This window comes from Alligator mississippiensis, chromosome 9 (assembly GCF_030867095.1).
Source record: "Alligator mississippiensis isolate rAllMis1 chromosome 9, rAllMis1, whole genome shotgun sequence".
NCBI lineage: Eukaryota > Metazoa > Chordata > Crocodylia > Alligatoridae > Alligator > Alligator mississippiensis.
Window position 1 is genome coordinate 75,890,572 of NC_081832.1, and position 20,447 is coordinate 75,911,018.

General features: G+C 49.6%; 1 long non-coding RNA gene across 2 annotated transcripts in view; it reads left to right on the forward strand.

Moving 5' to 3' along the window:
* LOC109283426 (uncharacterized) overlaps positions 1 to 20,447 on the forward strand; it is a 161,845-nt gene that overhangs the window by 57,233 nt on the left and 84,165 nt on the right. Inside the window, exon 2 of one of the 2 annotated variants that reach the window (XR_009454828.1) lies at positions 15,124 to 15,201. The exons of the other annotated variant lie outside the window; for it this stretch is intronic. This is a non-coding gene — a long non-coding RNA (uncharacterized LOC109283426). The remainder of the gene's footprint in view (positions 1 to 15,123; positions 15,202 to 20,447) is intronic. 2 annotated transcript variants of the gene reach the window in all.

Genomic DNA, 20,447 nt, shown 5'->3' on the forward strand with positions numbered 1-20,447 from the left:
AATGGTGCTATGTCCATTTATTCCCACTGAGAACATAGCTTTAGGGGATGGCGTGAGAGAAGTTGTGCTCTTGAAAAGGTTTCTTAGGGCAGCAGAAGATCATGACAACTACTGGAAGCGTATTGCACAACCCACCGTCACAGCTTGGCTGGGGTTGCCAGTGTTTTAGTGTCCATTAGGATGTGGAAATGCGAGAACCCCAGATGGGCAGGCCACAGGAACGTGAATGATTGGGACAGGATTTGCTGCAATGCTTCTGGCCATGTATGGCTGTTTGATATGTGCAGCAGGATTTTCCAAACTTGAAAGCGGTAAATGACAGCCATTTCTCTTCTTCTTGTTCATGTTTATCAAGCGGATGGCTGCATGCATCAAGAAATCCTAATTACACTTAGGCACAGTTCCCACATACATGCACCAAAGTGGATTTAATTACTATCGGCCATTCGGGCCTTAGAATGACAGGCAAGGATTTTCTCAGATTAGGCTCAACAGGTGACATTCAATTACCGTCCGCTGGGGCGGGGGTGACGGCGAGGGAGCCTGACTGGGTTTTAAATGAGGACAACGAAGAGACTCATGTTTCTAGAGGGATAAAGGAGGAGGAGATGGCTTCAAGTTTGGAAGCACAAAACACTTAGCATTTCCACGTGCTTCCAAGTGCGTCCACTCTCCGGCACTTCCCGTCCCCATGGCTTCCTGCAAGCTGTCGAGGACATCAGTGTTCACCCCAAACAGGAGCTGTCTTTCAATGGCAGAAAAAGCGCCCTCTTTTTGAGCTCGGTCTTGAAGCAAAGCAGAAGCATTCAATACCTGATGGTCCTGCGTTTCCTCTTAAGTTCAAATCCATTCTTAGGTCACAAATGATATGAATCCTGCAGTGGACTTGCAATTTGTGTTCAGCAAACCACCACAGAAGGCTGTAGATTGTACCCCGGGTCTGCTGCATTGAAATGCTTGATCAAAACTAGTGCAAGGTGCTAGTGCAAAGCTCTGCTTTACGTAGGTACAGTACATCTGCACTAGGTATTTGCACTGGTCCAATATAGAGAAGCTCACTGTTTGCCTGGAAGACCAAGCGCCAAACCACTGGGGATGTAGTCGGTCAAGCTGGAAACACGGCGGCAAAGCTGTGAAGTGGGGGGCATAGCAGGGTGCCTGAAAATGCAGAACTGAGGTGTATTCCCATTGCCCCAAAATAAGGGAAACTTCCTTAGTGCTTGTCTGTGCAATGCCTGAATTAAGCCAGTGTTATCAGTTTTATCCTCCTGATTCCCTCGCTCTCATGAGCCCTGAATTTGATTTCCATTTCTTTAAGTAAGTGTGATAAAAAAGATGACAGGAGATATTATTTCTAAAAGGGGCCCCATGGGCAGACAGTGAGATGCCAACTCCTCACTAGATTAATGCAGGGAGGTTTCATATCAGGCGCTTAGTGTCTCCTTAGAAGATAAGAATTTTCTGTTTAAACATAAAATTTTATATATATATATATAAACACCCCCTTGCTGGTGAAGCATCTCGATATTCCATTATTATAAGGGAAGATGGATATGTGCTGCATTTCATTTGACCTTTAAATTACCTTCATCTTATCAGCTCCCCTTATCAGCAGCTCTTTAGAGAACAGAGCCCTTACTTGGAATTAATAGATTCCCTCGTTGCGAGAATGTGACACAGACATTGTGAATACCCCGGCCGGCGTGTATGCCTCGAGCAGAGATAGCATCGGCGTGAGCAGGCATGCAGGTCGGTAGGAGGGATGGTTTGTGGGGATTTTCCTGCTCCTTCTGATCCTCTTTTGCCTCGCTCATTGGTAGCAGAGGCCTCCCAACCAACACCAATACTGCAGAGGGGTGGAAACCATCTTATTTTCTTGCCATCTTATTTTCTTCTTTCCTTTCTGATATTTGCCGAAGGGAAACCAGAGTGCAAAAGCGTCAGGAGGAGCAGAAGGGATTCTCTGTTGAGTTGCAGAGAGAAAGGAGATAGTCTAGGTCCAGTGATGGCAATCGGTCAAAGACCAAGGTGCGTGAAGAGGTTATCGGGCTACAGGGATTGGTGGTGAATGATACGGGAGGTTTATTTATGGAGATGCCCAGCACTGCTTTATGTTGCCAGTGGTGGGTAGGACCGACTGATTTTAGCAGTCAAGCTTGGCTCGTAGAGAACAGGCGGTGAACCCTATGCAAAGATTTGGGTTCGCAGAGGTTCAGCCAAGCCTCCAAACCTCCAGGAAAAGCAAACACGTGTTGTCTTGAGCACCGATTCGTTTCTCATTGACACCAGATCTAAACCCGTGTGTGTGTAAACTGGTCGGTGAAAGGTGCACGCACTGGGGGGATCCTCCTTTGGAAAGGAGACACGAGCTGCGCTAGGAGCTGCGGGTGTAAGTCGCAATCCCACTTTATGGACACGGCTCAGGGATCAACTCAAACAACACTGGAAATGAAATCCAGCTGTGTGGCCAGCTCTGTATAGAGCCCCAGGATGGTGGCTCCCAGCCTGACATCTTATCCCCCAAACCCATCTTTCTTTCCCATAATCACATTAGCTTTTGTTTTCTGTGACCTGGGCTATATGAGCCAGCTGGCGTGTCCCACGTGGTAGGGACAACAGTGTTTGCTGTCGGCAAGATCTCGGGGGGTTTCTAGAGGAGGCTTTGTTATTTTGGCGCTGCTGCTGATTGACCTTTCGTTGCATAATTAGCAGCAAGCGTGTCCACGGATTTTGCACTCTTTGATACATGGATCATGCCCTCTGCGTTCGTTGCCTGATGGCTGGTCTAGACATGGAGAGCTGGAAGGGACCTCAGGACAACATCTAGTGGGACCCCTTGGCGGGGACAGACTAATCCTTCCCAGATCAGACACGTGTTTCTTTAACCTCTCCTTCAAAACTTCCAACAAAGATTCCCAATTACCCCTCCGCAGCCTGCCCCAGTGTTTTACCATCCTCACAGGAAGGGCTTTCCCACCCCCCTAATGTCCAATCTCAAATCGTCGTCTTCTCCTTCCCTCAGTAGTCACAGAAAACAATTGATAACCATCCTCTTCATACTAACTTTGGGTGTATTGGAAGACAGCTGCCCTGTCCCACCTTGGTCTTCCCTTATCTGGATAGGACCAGTCCACATCCTTCAGTCTTTCTATATAGACTCAGTTTTCTCACCTCTAAACATTATTTCTGCCTAAGTTGCAATCCATCCTTGTATTTCCGAAATGCAAAATTCCAGCTTGGAGCTGCCAGGAGGTGATGAATTGGCAATGTTTTCTTCCTTTTGTTTCTTCGTTTTAATTTTTTGACTGAGCTGCATGTTTATGTAGCAGAGGGTCATTAATCCATCTCTCCCTCCCACCCCGTCTCGTCTCCGTGCCACCGTAAATAACAATATGACTGCATTTGGTGGGAAGATGGAGTTTTATAATGGAGAAATATTCCTTTTGATGGTAGTTAATCTCCTGGTTTAAAAAAAAAAATAGACCCATTTCATCCCCTAATTTAATGACAAATTACAGTCATTCGTCAGGGAAGGAAAGTTAAATAATAGGGGGAATAATAAATGGGCAGCAGGGAGATATGAGAACATAGCTCCATCAAAGGAGAGACTTGGGGGGAGGCCAGAACCACTGTCATTTTTCTGTCCCCCACCTACTACTATGGTGACCTTCTTTCCTAGTCTAATACTTATTATTTTTGTTAATTTATACAATCTGTGGTTTAAAAGGAGAAATATCTAAGCTCTGTAGGCTAGGGATCATGGCTCCATATTAGACAAAGAGTCTAATTTTTGGTAAATAGTAAATTTAGCATCACCTCCACCCCCCCCCCCAAAAAAAAATCCCTTTTTTTCCCCATTTACCCACAAACCTGAAAAAATTCCATTTGGAGTCAATCTGGAGTGTTTATCCCCCCCCCCCCCTATTTTTTGCACTGAACCAAAGCATCCATCATTTTTCCTGCTCTCTTATGTATGTGTCTGTACAGTTGCTACCACAAAGAGGCCTGATCTCAAGTGTCACCTGTAAATCAAGAGCCTTCCCCAAAGAAACCATTCATAATGGCCTGAATTTCTTACCCTTCCTCCCCGCAATGTCAGCACAGCTGAAATCTGGGGGTCTTGTTTTTATCGAGACTCGTTATGTCAGTAGAAAACGGGAGAGTTGCACTGATTCCAGCCAGGAACGAGGCGGGGGGACTCGGACACGCAGAACATCTGGACTAGATTTGGATCTTGGCTATGGCTACGGCAGTATAATACCAGAACTACTCCATCGAAATCGCGTGAAGTCACCAAAGTTACCCCGTGTTTATACCAGCGTGATGGAAACCAAAAAGTTCAGTCGACTCAGATTAAACGTGAATTTTTTAAAGTGTTGGTCTGACCCAAACCTCTGTGTTCTTGGGAGGCTTGCCCGTCTTGAGGAATAAGCCCTGCTGGAAATCTTGGGAAACTCTTCTCCCGACTAATTTTTCTGTTTTCATGTCACTTCTCGCTCTCCCCAAATTGCAATCCTGTCGGGCCCGTCTCGAGAGACTCCGCATGCTCCTGACATGAGATTGGTAGATTGTGACCTGCCAACACCGAGTGATGGATGGGTCTACTTATCTGGCAATCGTCACATCACAACCCGGCTGCACAAACCACCTCCAGAGATGAAGTTTTCTTGCCTTTCCCTTTCCTCTCAAATAAGCCACTACCGATCCAGTACTTATTAAGGGTGAAAGGGGACAATTAATAGTGGGGGGTGCTCTCCCACTTACAAGCATTGAAAATTAGGGCTGGAAGGGACTTCAGGACAGCATCTATAACTTTCCCAATGGTTGATGTGTAAACTCCTTTGATCCTCTCTTTCTTTTCTTTTAAATTAAAATGACAGGTTCCTAAAATGGACATGTCTACAGGCCCAAATACAAGCTGCATCCCCCTAGGAGCCCTCTTGTAAAGGTATTTTAACATTTTCATCTGCAGCGTCTCCTGTGTATAGCTCGCTTTCTACATCTAGGAATGGAGCTAATGAGATCCACCTGATCTGCCTGCTAAGGTGAGTCAGCGGACTAGCATACAGCGTCTCTCTACAAGGTCCTATAGCGATCTGTGCTGTAATCTATACTGGTTGCACATCTGACTAGAGAGGGAATATATAGGGAAATCTGTACTGGAAAGACAGACAGATGGGATCAATCTGAATGGCAGGGCGGTTTGAAAAGGAAGCCAGGACGACTGGTTCCCTGAAGGAGGCTTTTGGGGTGGAAAGAAGCGATATCGCTGATAGAGTGGAGGCCTTTTCCAGCATCGGGCCAGTTTGAGGGCTGGTCCGCTGGGTGAAACACCAGTGCGCAGACCTCCTGCACGGTCTGTTGCATCCCAGCAGCGTCGAAAGCCATGCAGAATCACGTTCTAGTTTGCTCCATCCAAAATCCATGCCGTGAGCTCTGCCCGGTGCATGAGTCATGACCAGGTTGTGGCAGTGGGCATATGAGCAAGTTGCCTTGGGGGTAAAAGGAGAGAGGGATTTACTGTGGCAGCTGCTTTGCAGGTGCATGCCCGATGCATGCTTTTGCTGCATGGTAGATGAAAGGTTAACAGTGGTGGGTTAACCCCCTTCCTCAGGCAAAAGAGGAATTGAACCCCTGTCCTGGCTAGGTGCTGTAAAGCCAGAATTGGGCAAAAGGAGAACTCCGGTAGTGTTCTTCCAGCCTTTTGTTCCCCTTGCTTTTCTTCTTCTAATCCTGGGGCCTGACTCCCCTTGGTGAAATGGTCACAGGGCAGTTTTAATCACACTTTTCAGCTCTGCTAATAGATGGGAGAAGGTCGGGAAGTGCCTCCCAGCATATTTCTTTCTAAACTGAAGCAAAGGAGAGGCGTGGGAGGATGGGCAGAGTGGGGTAGAAGCATCTGTCCAGACAGGAGAAGAGAAAACCGGGAAATCTGTGTAATGCTCATTAATCAAAGAAAGATCAAGGGGGAAAAAAAAAGAAAGTTCTCTATTAATGAACTAATTCATGCTGAAGAAAGCAGAACCAACCTGCCAGGAAAGCAGTGTTTTGCTGGATGTGTCATTCTCTGTAACTAGGGTATAAATAGGAGTAACAGGATGAAATTAAGCAAAGGAAAAAAAACCCAGTTGAGCTGAATGTAAGTGAGGGGGTGGGGAAAGGTTTATCTGTACTCATTTTTTTGTAACATAAATATTGCAGTTAGCAGTGTGATGTTTCTTTTATTATTATTATTATTATTATTTATTTTTTTTGCACCTAAATAGTTACCCAGCACAGCCCCTCAATATGGGCACAGTGACACCAGTATCAAGGTACATAACGCTCACGTGCCTTCGTCTTTTTATGTTTCTAGTTTAATGTGAGAAAAAGGTCGTATTGCCTTTACTATATTGGTATTATAAAAGTAGTGCATGCTTTGTACATAGACACCAAAAGAAGTCACGAAGCGTCTTCTGGACCCTTTCCATCTAGGGACCAGGGCCAGCACTGAAATGCCAACCTGAGCTGGCGCCTGAAATTTTCCAAACCTTTATGGGCTTTTTTCATGAAACTTCACATTTTAATGCAGGGGGGAAAAGGTAAGGAAAAAAAGCTCTGGCATTTCTTTTGTGAAGACTTTCCCATTTTTCAGCCAGTGCCTGAGGGATGTTGCCCTGCTGAGTCCTGTGGAGAGGACTGGGTAACCCAAGAGGTCTTTCTTGGCAAAAGCGGCGGGGTTAACCAATGAGCCTATTGTGACTGCAGTGATCTCTGGAAGAGCACTGGTTAATGGAGCTATTACTAGGAATTTCAACGTGAAAACAATCCCAATTTGCTGTGAAAAGGTAGTTTAAGACTGGCTTTCTTGCATGCAGACCAGCCTCTTGCTTCTTTACTATTCGTTCCATCCAGGAAGAGAGCGCACACCAGCTGCAGATGCTTCCTCAGCCTGACGAAGGGTAATTTATACCCGAAAGCTCGCAAAGAAGAATTTGTCCAACTATTTGAGTTGGTCTAATACAAGAAGGTTGTATTAGACCACCACTCATCGTGGTGTCCTGTGACCAGTGGGGTCCCCCAAGGCTCTGTCCTTGGACCCATACTGTTCAACATCTTCATTAATGATGTGGACACTGGAGTCAGAAGCGGACTGGCCAAGTTCGCCGATGACACCAAACTTTGGGGCAAAGCATCCACACCAGAAGACAGGCGGGTGATCCAGGCTGACCTGGACAGGCTCAGCAAGTGGGCGGATGAGAATCTGATGGTGTTCAACGCCGATAAATGCAAGGTTTTCCACCTTGGGAAAAAAAACCCGCAGCATCCTTATAGGCTCGGCAGTGCTATGTTGGTTAGCACTATGGAAGAAAGAGACTTGGGGGTCATCATTGACCACAAGATAAACATGAGCCTGCAACGCGATGCTGCGGCTAGTAAAGCGACCAAAACGCTGGCTTGCATCCATAGATGCTTCTCAAGCAAATCCCGGGCCGTCATTCTCCCCCTGTACTCGGCCTTAGTGAGGCCGCAGCTGGAGTACTGCGTCCAGTTTTGGGCTCCACAATTCAAAAAGGATGTGGAGAAGCTTGAGAGAGTCCAGAGAAGAGCCACGCACATGATCAGAGGTCAGGGAAGCAGACCCTACGATGACAGGCTGAGAGCCCTGGGGCTCTTTAGCCTGGAAAAGCGCAGGCTCAGGGGTGATCTGATGGCCACCTACAAGTTTATCAGGGGTGACCACCAGTATCTAGGGGAACGTTTGTTCACCAGAGCGCCCCAAGGGATGACGAGGTCGAATGGTCACAAACTACTACAAGATCGTTTCAGGCTGGACATAAGGAAGAATTTCTTTACTGTCCGAGCCCCCAAGGTCTGGAACAGCCTGCCACCGGAGGTGGTTCAAGCGCCTACATTGAACACCTTCAAGATGAAACTGGATGCTTATCTTGCTGGGATCCTATGACCCCAGCTGACTTCCTGCCCTTTGGGCAGGGGGCTGGACTCGATGATCTTCCGAGGTCCCTTCCAGCCCTAATGCCTATGAAACCTATGAAGATATCAGATTCACCCAAAGAACCTCATCTGCCTAGTTTAAGAGGTAAAACTTCTGGTCTCTATGGGCATGGTGACCCATGATTAGCTTCTGATTAGCATATGGCTCTGGCTTCCTTTCCAGGACAACCCCTCTCCCCAAAAAAGCAGGGGCTATTCTACTTAGGCACAAGGAGGAAGAAGGGGGGGAATATAACAAAAAACCAAGAAAAGTTGCTAGCTAGAGAAGAGGGTCAGCAGCTGGGAATGGCCTGGTCTCTGCTGTGCTTATCCTGGGCATGCATCCCTCTTTCCAAGCAGAGCTAAGGCAGGTGCAGAAGCACTGTTGCTTGTGCTCCAGGAAGGGGAGAGCAGGGGAGACCTCTAAACATCTGGGGGACCTGCTCTCCCCTTGGTATATAGGCCAAAATCCAGGCCCTGGCACACAGCGGGTAAGATTTGGGAGGGAGGATTGTCTTGGCTCCTCTGCAGAAGGGCTGCATCGGTCTGTCCTGGGAGAGGGGGGCAGGAGGGTCGATGTGCACAGCCTATGGATGCTCTGTGGCACGGAGCCTGCATTTTCTGGGGCTGCCGCCCAGCTGGGGCAGGGCACTGGGGCTAACGGATCTGCTGCCGTGTCGGGGACGTTTCCCATGTTTTCTCCTTGCGGGGGCTGCATGGGGCAGAGGTGCCTTTCTTCTGCAGAAGTGGTTTCACAGCATGGTTTCTCCCCTCCGCTAATCAGCAAAGCTGTAATTACTGGGATGCTTTCCTGGGACCTGAGTGCTTCCCAGCCGGGAGGAATCGTGCTGCTGCTGCGTGGGTCCAGTAGCTTGCTAGCCCCTTGGCAGAGTCCTCTCTGTGGGGAGGACGCATCGATTGTGACCCTCAGCTGCATGAGAGCTCCTTCCCTCCCCTTCTCCCCCCGGCTCTTCTCAGGAGCTCTTAGCTGATCGCTCTATGTGAGTAATTGAAAATGACTCTCCATTTTATTATGGACTCGCTCCGATCGATACGAGGCTCTTTCCTTTGCGCTTCGCCACTTCTTCCTGCGGCTGGAGCTTTTGCTGCCCAGCTCAGCATCCCCGTCGTGGAGAGGATGGTAATCTTTTCCCTTAGGAGAGACCCTGGCCTCCAGCAATGGCTCAAAGCCAAGATTTTCGGGGCAAGGGGCATCCACACCTTTTTGGGGAGGGCATTGCTGAATGCGCACCCAGGTTCTCTGTGATTGCTGCTAACTGAGGTTGCATTGCTAATTTGGCATTGCTTCTGGACCGTGCGCTATGGGCCCAGGGCACTGGGCTTGCCGCTCTTGGCTGGGGCTTTCCTGTCTCCTCTTCCGGCTAAAGCCAGCCAGGAAACGGGCATGGGCTGAGCTGGACACGCATGTCCTTTCTAGCAGAGAGTGCCTGGTAGCGTCGCAGGGATGTTGCAGCCTCAGTCCAGGGCACGGGAGAAGAGGGGCTTGCAAAATGAGGTGGTATCTTTTCTTGGAGAGAGACATTAGACAAGCTTTTGAACACAAAATGGCCTTCCTCAGGCTTGGCGAAGAAGCAGATCCAGCCTAAGCTGAATCCCGGGTAGAACAAATTACATTAATTTAACCCCACAAGCAAACACTTCAAATGGGAAGCAGGCAATAACTGGCAGATGAAGGAGAGGGAAATGGATTTCTCAGGGGAACGAAGCTATTCAGCTGCCTCAAAAGAGCGAGCAGAGAGTCGCCGTATTAGTTTAAAAAGCTGTTGCATCTCTCTCCAGACGCAGGCACCTGGAGGGCTCTCGCCACGAGAGGCTTTTTGGGGGCTTGCTTTCAAGCAGCGGGAGCGGGTGTTTGAGCTGTGGGTGGCCCGCGCTGGAGTTAGGCGGGGAATCGCTTCGTTAGGATTGCAAACCTTGCATCCCAGATGGGGGAAACCTTTGAGGATAATTTAAGGGCTTCTCTAAGGTGCCCTGGCTGATAGCCTGCAGCATGCACTTAAATGGATGTGCTTAGACGAGAACAAACCCTGGCGTGGAGACCCTTGAGAGGGACTTTGTTTTTGGGGTGGGGGGTTTGTTTGGCTTATGCTAGTAAATTCAACTGAAACAAGTTCCCTTGATATAGGAGTGTCTCCGAGTTCAAGCACATCAATTTAATATCTGATTTATGTTCAACCAGGCTTATAAACCAGTGTCATTTCTCCTCCTTTCAGTTCCTTTACGTATAGGCACGTGCTCTCATCTGAGTGGAGAGAGCTTCGCCAGGCCCATTCCTGGCCTCGTCGAGGGGCTTTAGCCCAAATCTTCTGTATCTATCTTGGGGGCTTAGGTGGCCCCCGTTCCTGTAGCATTCGAAACCCCAGGTGTTAGCCACGTTGCACCAAGACATGGCTAATACCCAGGGTGTCAGATGTGCATTTCTCTCCGGTTCTTAAAACCTTGGGATCTGTTGCACGTGTTTTCTTTGCCCGCATCTACTCCAAATCCATCCCGGGAGTATATGACTCCAGGAGCAAAGGGACCGGGGCAGGGGGAGATGGGGGGCTCTGTTACCCCTTTGGATACCCTCCGTTACCCCCTTGCTGCACTTCAGAGCCACTTTGGACTCTGTGCTCCCAGGTGTTTGGGGACGAGGCATGCCTTTGAATGGGAAGGATGTCAGACAGATGGTTCCTGTGGGTGGCAAAGTGCCTTTTTATTAACTGGACTTCAGCACAGAGGGAAATCTCCAGGAGAAGGAGCTGACGCAGCCTCTGACGCGCTGTCCGCGCCGGCCCCTCTCAGCTGCTGCATTGCCGCTCAGCGTGAACGCGCATGCGGGAGCCGGCGATGACTGCGGCGCTGTCCCCTCCGTCCTGTTGAGGCTGGATCGGGGCTGCGTCTTAGCAAGGGCCATCTGCTTGGCTGAAAGACACCAATAAATGTGCCATTAACTTTCAGGAGACAGATAAATCAGAGGCTTTGTGGAGAACGCGCAAGCCCACACTCCACCGCCTTCCTGTCGGCTTGGGGATGTGCGTGTATCTGTATAGTGCTGTATAGACACAACCCTCCAGAGGACAGCAAATTTGCCCCAGGGCTGTGCTTGCTACGACACCCTTTCAAACATGCATTCATTTCTCCCTGCACCTGCTCTATGCATGTCGCCGCGGCGGTTCTTGCCGGGACTGTCATGTAGTGCGTGTGCACCCCAGCCAGCTTCAGACTCGCTACCGTACACGATAGAAGCTCATTTATCCTGCTTCCTGGGCAGATATTGCTGTCTGCAGTAAGCACCGTGCTGCTGCAGCTCCTCTGCTACCAGCACCCAAGGTAGCTGGCTGAAAATGAGCGTGGGTATCTGTGCTACACTGACGTTGCCTCTGTGACTGCAGTGTAGACATACCGTGAGGCTTATGTGCTGTCTGTGGGGATGTCTAGAGCAGCATGCCTTAGCATTTCTGGGCAGCTTCACTTAGCCATAACTGTAGCAGTGAAGTTGCAAAGACATGGGTTTTAGCAACTTGCATCCCAGTATGTCCCAGTAGAGCTGGCACACACGTTGCTGGCAATGCTGGAGCCTTTTGCCATGCCAGGTAGATGAAACACTGCATGCTACCATCGCAGCTTTGTTGGCTCTGCTGGGCTGTAGTCTTGGCTGTCCTCACTGCTCCCCACCTCTGGGGTCTTCCTGGTGGAGGGCAGTGCCCATGCTCCATCGGGGCTCGCAGCCCTGCGGAGAAGGGGGTTGCTTGCCTTGTGCATCCCTGGAGCAGGCAGATCTTTGCATGGTTTGGTAACCACAGGCCGGACCACTCCTGCCAACCATTCTGCTTTAATAAGGTGCTGCATATCTGTGGGTGAGGGTCAGCAGTGCTGCAGGGATGGGGCTAGCCTGTTTGACACTGAAAAGCAACCAGGGAACAAGTTGGTACAAACAGTCTCCCCCTCCACACCCGCAAGCATCAGACACTTCTGCCTGGAGGAATGGGTGTACCGCAGGCAGTAAAAAGATGCTGAGCAAAAGCCTGGGCCAGGCTGGTTTAAGTGTATTCTCAGATGAACCAGGAGTTTGGTATAAAACAGTAGCACCAGCGGCAGAGCTTGAGCGCTGCAGCCCCTGCCCCGCAACCAGATCCAGACTGCAAATCAATGAGCATCCCGCCTCTCCCTGCCCCTTCCCTTAGTACAAACCCCCTTCTCTGCCTAATCGCTTTGCTGGCCAAAGCTATGCCTATCTGCAGCACCGCGATGCTCCCAGGGTCCAGAGAGAGACACACACATGCTCATGTTTCTCTCCAATTACAGCTTTTATTTTTTAAACGCTAAGCATTTTGACCCCTCTGTCAAGGACATGCATCGGGGGAAGAAGTGTTGTAGTGTCCAGTGGCCGTACAGAGCTTGGAGGTTGGTAGCCAAGTCGCTCAACAGCTGTCCCTCCCTCCTGCTGGAAACGGAGCATTTCACGCTGCTCCTGTTATGTTTCCTTCAGGGCAAGAGGGGTTAAGAGCTGTTTTATACAAAGAGAAAGGAAGAGAAGAAGAGGCGGGCCAAGTCCAGACAAAAGACCAAGTCCTCAGGCTACAAGGCTGTTCGAAGCATTGCAGAAGCCAAGGACAATGCGAAGGGGGCTATTGATCTCATAGAGGGTTGACTGTCTAGCTGGTTAAATATTGCCATTAATACAGACAGTCCTGCATGCTGTTAGTTAATAGATGCGACGTTCCCTCAGTCTCCTTTGCGTGCATGCAGATCTCTATCGGTTAAAAAAAGTCAAATGGCTGGGGTTTTTTAGGAGGGGGAGCATATGTGAGCCGACTGGGTGCAAGGTATGTGCTTAGAGGGTGGCGTGAACTAGCTGTGTCGCACCGCGTCGTGCAATCGATGAGCGTTGTCCTTTCGGGCGTCCGCTGTTCCTGACGAACCTTGACTTCCCCACGCTTGCAGAACGATCAAAATGATGCGACTCTGTTGGATTTCCTCCTAGCGGTAGTTTGTAAACCATCCTTTCTTGACCCTGCCTTTGACTAGCTCTTGGTCTGGGCGTGTGATTGGCCACCCAAGTCACCTGGTATCTGTGTTTTTGAGCCCTGACTGGATGTCTGCGCCTTGTAGAAACGGGGCGGGAGGGGGAGAGAAATCGGAGAGCTTTCAAAATGGCTGCCAAAGCACATCTGGCGCACAACTGCGGAGCACAACGGGAGCGCTCGTGAGATCCTTGGTGCCCGTGAACGTCACCGAGCGTGAAACCTCCCCGTTCTTCCCGGTCTGTCTGCAGATGCATGCTTGCCAGTATTTCTTTCTTTCGCTCGCAGCTCTTGGCATCGCCCTTTCAACCCAGCGTAGGCTCGCAATGCAGATGCTGGGTGCTCCCTTCCATAAACCATCACTGCGGTAATGGACTCATTAATAATCGTCACCCTGACCACCTCCAGGGAAATCCGTACGCTCTCAGTTAACGTATCTGCGGCTACTTTTGCCAAATGGGAATCTATTATGTTCTCACCTCATCCATAGGAATGAGTCCCTTGATGGAGGCACTTTGCCGTACCACAATATCCAGAGATTGCTGAATATTCATTATATTTGACTTCTGCAAGTGCCTCTCCAGCATATGGTCATGGAGCCAGAATGCTTTATTAGATCAATGCCTTTTTCTTTCCCAATGAAGACGATGCGGTTTTTACTGCCTGCTCAGTTCGCTGCTGCTCTGGGCTCCTTCCCTATTGTGCGCAAGCCTTTTTTTTTTTTTCCTTTAAAGGGGAACAGAAGAAGGAGGGGGGGAAAAAATCCCAATTAGCTCCAGTGCTTCAACTCGGTGAATGTAAGATTTACTGTCCTGCTAGTCTGCTTGGAAGATTGATGAGGGAGTCCAGCCTCTGAACTTTGTTTCAAAGAGGAGGTTATTATAATAAATATAAAGCAGGCAACTACGTTTCCTGGCGCAGGGAAAGGCAGGCGCTCCATTTGCATCTTTTTCATAGGGAGAGGAAGGCATCGTTCCTCGGAGACCGTATGCAAGCCTGCCTTCAAAATGGCGGCGGGCAGGGGCGCTTGCTATCAGTGTTAAAATGTTGTATGGTTTTTTGTTTGATTGCTTGTTCTGCAATTAAAAATAATCCCGTGGTCGCTCTGCTGTGTGTGTGCCAGCACCCTGGCTTAGGGGCCTAAACCCAGGTTCGGAGCACGCTATGGGTCCCAAATGTGCGGTGCTCGTTCCAGCCTCGTGCACTGTGAACGCTTCGTCTTGTGCGTCCCATCCTGGTGTGTTGGCTGCCCTTCACGTGTGCAGAGATGCCCCATCTCCTCGATGGAGCAAGGAGCAATGGGCTCAAGTTGCAGCGAGGGAAGTTGAGGATGGATATTAGGAACAACTTTCTCCCTAGGAGGGTGGTGAAGAACTGGGACAGGTTACCCAAAGGTGGTGGAGTCTCCATCCTTGGAGGTGTTTAAGACCCAGGTGGACAAAGCCTTGGCTGGGTTGATGTAGTTGGGGCTGGTCCTGCTTGGAGCAGGGGGTTGGACTGGATGAGACCTCCTGAAGTCTTTCCATACCTCAATTTCTAGATGCTACCTCTCGTGCTTGCTCTGACCATTGCCCGTGCCACCATAGTGTGCATGTTTCCTTGGGCACTTAGCTCTCCTTTCTTCCACGCAGATCTCTCTGGAGACAAGGTTCTTTGGGTAAATGTGGTATCTTTTATTAGACCAACAAAATAGTTGGAAATTACCCAAGAACCTTGTTGGCCCTTGTCCTTAGACCCACATGGCTACAACCAACACCCCCAGTATCTCTGGAGTGCATTTGTGCATTAGTGAGAGTGGGGAGGAGGGATGGGTAAGCACTTCTTAAAGCTCAGCGGGGTGCAAAGGATGATAGTCTATCCTCTACAGTGGCAGCTTAGTGCCACGATTCAAGTTCTCCCTTCAGTCTTGCTGGGCCTCTAGACAGAGGGGAGGTGTGCCCCAAAAACATAAGTAGAGAGGCAGCAGTAATTATTCCAATCAGAACTGTGCCTCTCTCCATGGGGTTAAATAAACACAATTAAACAGATGTCCAAATAGCTGTGGTGGTGTTTTTTAAAAGCCCACGTGAACTCGCAAAACCCCGCTTCCAGCAAATGTTTTTAATACCCAGCATTGTTGCAGGATCGCAAGAATGTAAAATCAGCATGGAAGGAAGCGGCGTCTTCTGGGAGCCATTTGGACGGAAGAAGCTGTATGGAGGTAGGCAATTTATTTTTAAGATTAGCAAATTAGCTCCCTAAAATGCAAGTTCGGTCGTCTTGATACCGTTTGCAAACGCCGCTCCAGTTTGTCTGCGCTGGAAATTTTCTTGGGGAGAGGGGTCAGGTTCACTGAATTGGAGCTTGTGTTGTCCTCCTCTTAATAGCTCCAGGGATAGATCACACTCGTTGCGTGTGCGTGTGAAGCACTTCTGTTGGAGTTGTTCCACTTGGCATGAAACACGTCTGTATCTATGGGTGCTGCAAGAAGGGGTGGTTGTGTTGCTTGGTATTTGGTAGATGGGAGCGTACCCTTCCTAGAGTACCCTACAGCTTGGAGGCTTGAGCATCTTTGGAGAAGGGAGATGCAGGTTCCAATTTCCTTGGGCCCAAGGAGGACTTGAATCCAGATTTGGTATCGCATGTTCAAGCAACTTAACACTGATAAGTGCAGTTAAAACATGAGCAGGCACGTATGAAAGCAGTTTGGCATCTGCTAATTGCCTTGCAAAGCAAGGCCAGGGTTGTCTTTTACCAGGTACTAACTTTAATAGATCACTCCCTTCCCAGGGTCTGCAACAGTTGCTTGAAATGCCACCCTAGGTCTTTCACCTCTTGGGAAAGTGCTTTAACCTCTGAGCTACAGGGTAAAAGGGAATAGTGGTATGACCTTATGGGGTCACATGTATTTTTTTTTGTACCTCTCTGCCTCACGTGAGTAGGTTCAGCTATATCGTCTATGCTGTATTGTCCGCTGTTGTGTGAATTGATGTCTCGTGGATCCTTTCTGCACACTCGTACGCACCCGAAGCGTTCCCTGTAACATTTGCTTAGACTCTGAAAACTTTTATCTTATGCAGCCGCAAAGGCGCGATGGCACTGATCAAAGCCTTTTTTTACCAAGCTGTTGGATAATTAGATTTGGCATTTTGCTCTCTCTAGTTCTGAAGCTGGTATTTTCTTCCCTCCTTTCTCAATGATGATTTAGAGCAGCAACAAACACAGAAACAAGGCAGTGGAAATGTTTAATGTCTTGGCAACTCTGCTGAGTTCCCATCAAGCAAGGTGTCATGCATGAGCAGAGATGCAATCCTGGCAGGCGGGGGAAAGCCCAGGCAGGATGGTGATCTCCGCACAGGGATATGAGGTGGTGAACAAATCGGGCTAGCCGCTCTGTTGGCATAAGTCAGTGAACTTCGTCGAAGTTGCCTCTAGCACTGCTTTGGTTTACACCCGCTCAGGATGCAGCCCAATAAGCATCATTTTCAAACACTCGAAGCTATTCAGAGATCAAACATGGCACACTTCAGTCTCCTGTATTTCACTGTCTCTTCTCTATGGAGTCAGAGCGGTCCATACACACATCCTTGGGCAGCAGGACCTGTGGTTGGAAAAGCAAACCGAGTCCTTGTGGTTTCTTGTATCCTTCCCAGCACTGCAACCTGCGGTAGCCGAACTCAACTGGCAAGGGCCAGGCACAGATTGTCATATGGCACCCCTCGCATGATGACTAACAGCAATTAATTGTTTGAAAAAAACCCCTCACTTTGTCTGAAATGTTTTGCCTTGCTTTGTTGCGTGCGAGCAGATTCCCACGGTCTGACGGTAGCGCCCAACGCCCATGGTCATGTCCCCGCACAGCTGCGGCCTGTCCAAAATACGCAGCTTTATTTGCTTCTGTGACTATTTTTTTACAAATGGCTGCTGGAGGGCTGCACGGTTTTGTTCGGTTCAGATTTAATCCCAAAGCGATTCTGCGGAGACGAATGATTGTGGAAACTCCTGTCTTGTCCTGCCCTCGTTCACAATTGAAATGAGGTGGAGGGGGCTCAGGCTAGGGAAGCTCTGGGAGGACAGAACAAGAACGCCCCGCGCGGTGGTCCAGGGATGTGTTTGGGAGCCGTGTTGGTCTGAGACAAAAAAGAAATGCCAAACTCTAAAACTCTTGGTTCAGAGATGATACCTTTTATTAGACCAACTAAGAAATCGCAAACTAATTATCTTTCTTTGCAAGCTCTCGGGGTGGTTGGCTCTTTTAAGTGCTGGAGAGGTCTGCAACTGGAAGAGCAGGGGCTGTTGCAAGTCAGACCGGAGGTACACAGCTGATTTGTGTGGTCCTGACCTTGCTTGGATATACTAGCCTCTTTTTAGGACTGATGCTAAGATCCTCACTTGCTCTCGCGCCCAGCCAAAATCTCCTTCTTCACTTCCAGTTGATCCCCATCCTCACCACCTCTGCTTTTCCCAGTGGGATGATACAGGATATTCTTGGGGCTCTGGATATTGTGCCTTGTAGTTGCATGTGAGGGTTTGAAGGGGGGATTTTGGGGACCCCTTGGGTCAGCGGTTGCCTGGGAGGCCCCTCGCAGCCCTGCCTTGCTGTGCGTCCGGATCAGCCGTGCTAGGATAACAGCCTGTTACTGCTGCTGGCGAACGGAGCTGTTCCTCTAGTTCAAGAGCTCCGGCACTGTGTTCTGGCAAGGTTTGAACTGGGATGACTTGTGGAGGAGTGGACCCGTTTCTCCCCCGGCCCTGGGCTTCCCAAGCGGTGAATCCAGGCCTCCGGCACTGCACAGCCCTCCCCGCCGGGCCAGGCCTGTAATTCTCTGATTGGCATATCGCTAATAGGGGATTAGGGCTTCAAATGCGAATAGGCAGCAGGAGCAGATGAGCTCTTAATGACAAAGAGCCTCTTTTCATGCAAATGTCCTTAGCAATAAGGAAGGAGGAGAGAGCCTCTGTGCCGGCTCCTGCCGCTGGCGAGTGCGGGGAAGTGGCAGCAAATTGTTTCTAGATAAAATAGGGGTTTTCCCCCCTCAGTCGTGCATTGTCTTCCCTTTAAAGAAGACAACAGGAGCTTTCCCTAGGATCCTATTCATGGGAGGAAAGTCAAAGGGACTGGATAAAACTGAGGGGCCTCCTGATAACCTCCCCTGGCTTTCCTGAAGCAGTGGTCGGCTTGTTGACTCCCTTCCTGCGAGCGGAGCAGGACTGTGGAAACCGCAGTGTGAACCTGCCCAAATCCATAACCGTAATGACAGAACCGGGGGCAGGAGAATTGGATTAAAAGGCAGCTTTCATTGCAAGGGAGTCAGAATAGCACCCCCCCTTCCAACAGTAGTAGTAACAATGGCATTGCTGCTGTTGCTTTTAAAGATGACCACAAAAAAAATTAAATAAATAAAATAAAATAAATAAAAAAGCAAATGAGCTGCAGAGCATAGGAGCGAAGCCGCCCTCGATGATGCTGGTGCTGCTGACAGATACTTCACAGCCCCGTGCGACTGGCTTGCACTTGCGTTCGGGGAGCCCTGGGTGTTAAGCACACGTGAGGTGGCATCTGGGGCATGTCATGTCTTGAGTGGGAAGGTCTGTGGCAGAAGAGAAATGAAAGCTGTCGGGAAGCAGATTGGTTTTGAAGCCAAGCGCGTGGTGTCGCTTGCGGAGCTGGTCCTGCCTTCGCTGCTTCTTTCTGGCTGGGTGTAAGTGGGTTTCTAAGCGTTGGGTGAACCTCAGGCCAGCACTGAAGCATTGGGCCAAATCCCTGTATGTGCAAAAGGGAGGAAAACAACATCCCATCCAGTCCTGGGCTCCACTACTGGCTTCTCTGCCTCCATCCATCCCCAGCTGGGAGCCTTTGACACAGGTAGTTACTCCTACTGTTGCAGTGCAGCCCTGGATTTAGGAAGGCAGGAGGATTCTTCTCTGAGGGGTTATCCGTGCTCTGTCTACAGCCGTGTTTGGGGCAAGGCAAGGAGAGGAGCACAGCATCATTTCCACAACCTCAGTGGGAGTCCAGGAGCTCGGCCCTCCCTCCCAAGCAAAGGACCTCCATTTATTTTGCAGAGCGCATCCCCAGCTGCTAAACTATTGGCTTGGCTTTTCTTCGCACGCCTTGCAATACAGCCCGCAGACTCCATTGCAAAAAAATATTGGCACCGTTGTTGCACAGAAACCTTCATCCAGCTTGGCAACGGCTCCAACATAAACCTCAGCCATTCAGTTGACGGAGAAAAACAAGAGTTTGCACAGCAGCGGCAGACGATAATCTGGTCAGGTGTTCTGCACAAGCCGAGCGTTTTGATCAAAATCAGGTTTGGGGTGGGGAGAAGGAGGGGCGGATGTTTTCAGGGCTGCAGCAGCTGATTTGGAGAAAACACATTCCTGTTCAGAAGCCAAATTGTCATGAATCCCAAATTGCTGGTGAATGGTAATTTTTCTGCGGTACGGCTACAATGCCTCCCGGTATTGCCGGCTTTGGAGACGCTGAAAGCGCGCTGTCCAGGCTGGGCGTGCTCGCTTACTGCAGGACTCTGGCACGAGGCAAGGTCTCAGCCCGGTTGTCCTGAAAGTAGTACCGCTACATAAGTCTTAACTACTACTACTACGGATAAACCTTCCACGCTGGCCTTTTCTTCATGGGGTGATTTTCACCCTAGGAAAACTTTTAACGAGCAGCCCAGAGTTTTTGGTTTGTGTGCTTGAAATGCTGCCAGTAGACAGATCAGAGCTTCAGTAAAATGCACAGGCTGAGAGCTTCAATGCCGCTGGTTCCCAGGGGTATCCAAATCCCCTAGGCACCTTTGACAATCTCAGCCTTCATTATTGTCAGTAAACACTCGGCAACTGGGAGCCGGCGAGTGCGACTAGGAGGAGCTGGAGCCGATCCAAGGCATTTATATGCTGCCTTAGTGCTGTAGTAACTAAATACTTCCAGATTTGTAATATCTCACTTGGTTTTATCTCGCAGAGCGGTGAAGAAACGTGGCCCAAGGTCAGGCAGGACTTCTGTGGCTGCTTCAATTTGAAACCACCTCTCTTGAGTTCCCCAACCCTGCCTTCCTCTCTGGATAGGATAGGAACAGGCAGCGCACTTGTGTCAGAGCAACCTGTGCATGCATTTGTCCCAGAGCAGATATATCCCGAGTTTGACATGCACACGTCGCCCTTTTAATCGAGGCTTAGTGAGCCGCTGAATGCACGGTGGCTTCTCTGCCATCGCTTCAGCGATGCAGTCGACGGATAACCATTCAGATGCATTTATCCTGGGATAAACACGTGATGCTTCTTATCCCATAACCCTTTTTAGGATTTATCCCAGGCCAATGGATGCGGAGGTCTGCAAGATTGCACATCAGCCTCGTATAAACTGGTCTATCTCAGGACAAACGTGTCTGTTTGTAGCCTCCGTCACTTAGCCTGGAGGGTGCGACGTCCCTCCGAACGCGGGTGGCCAACACCCAGCAT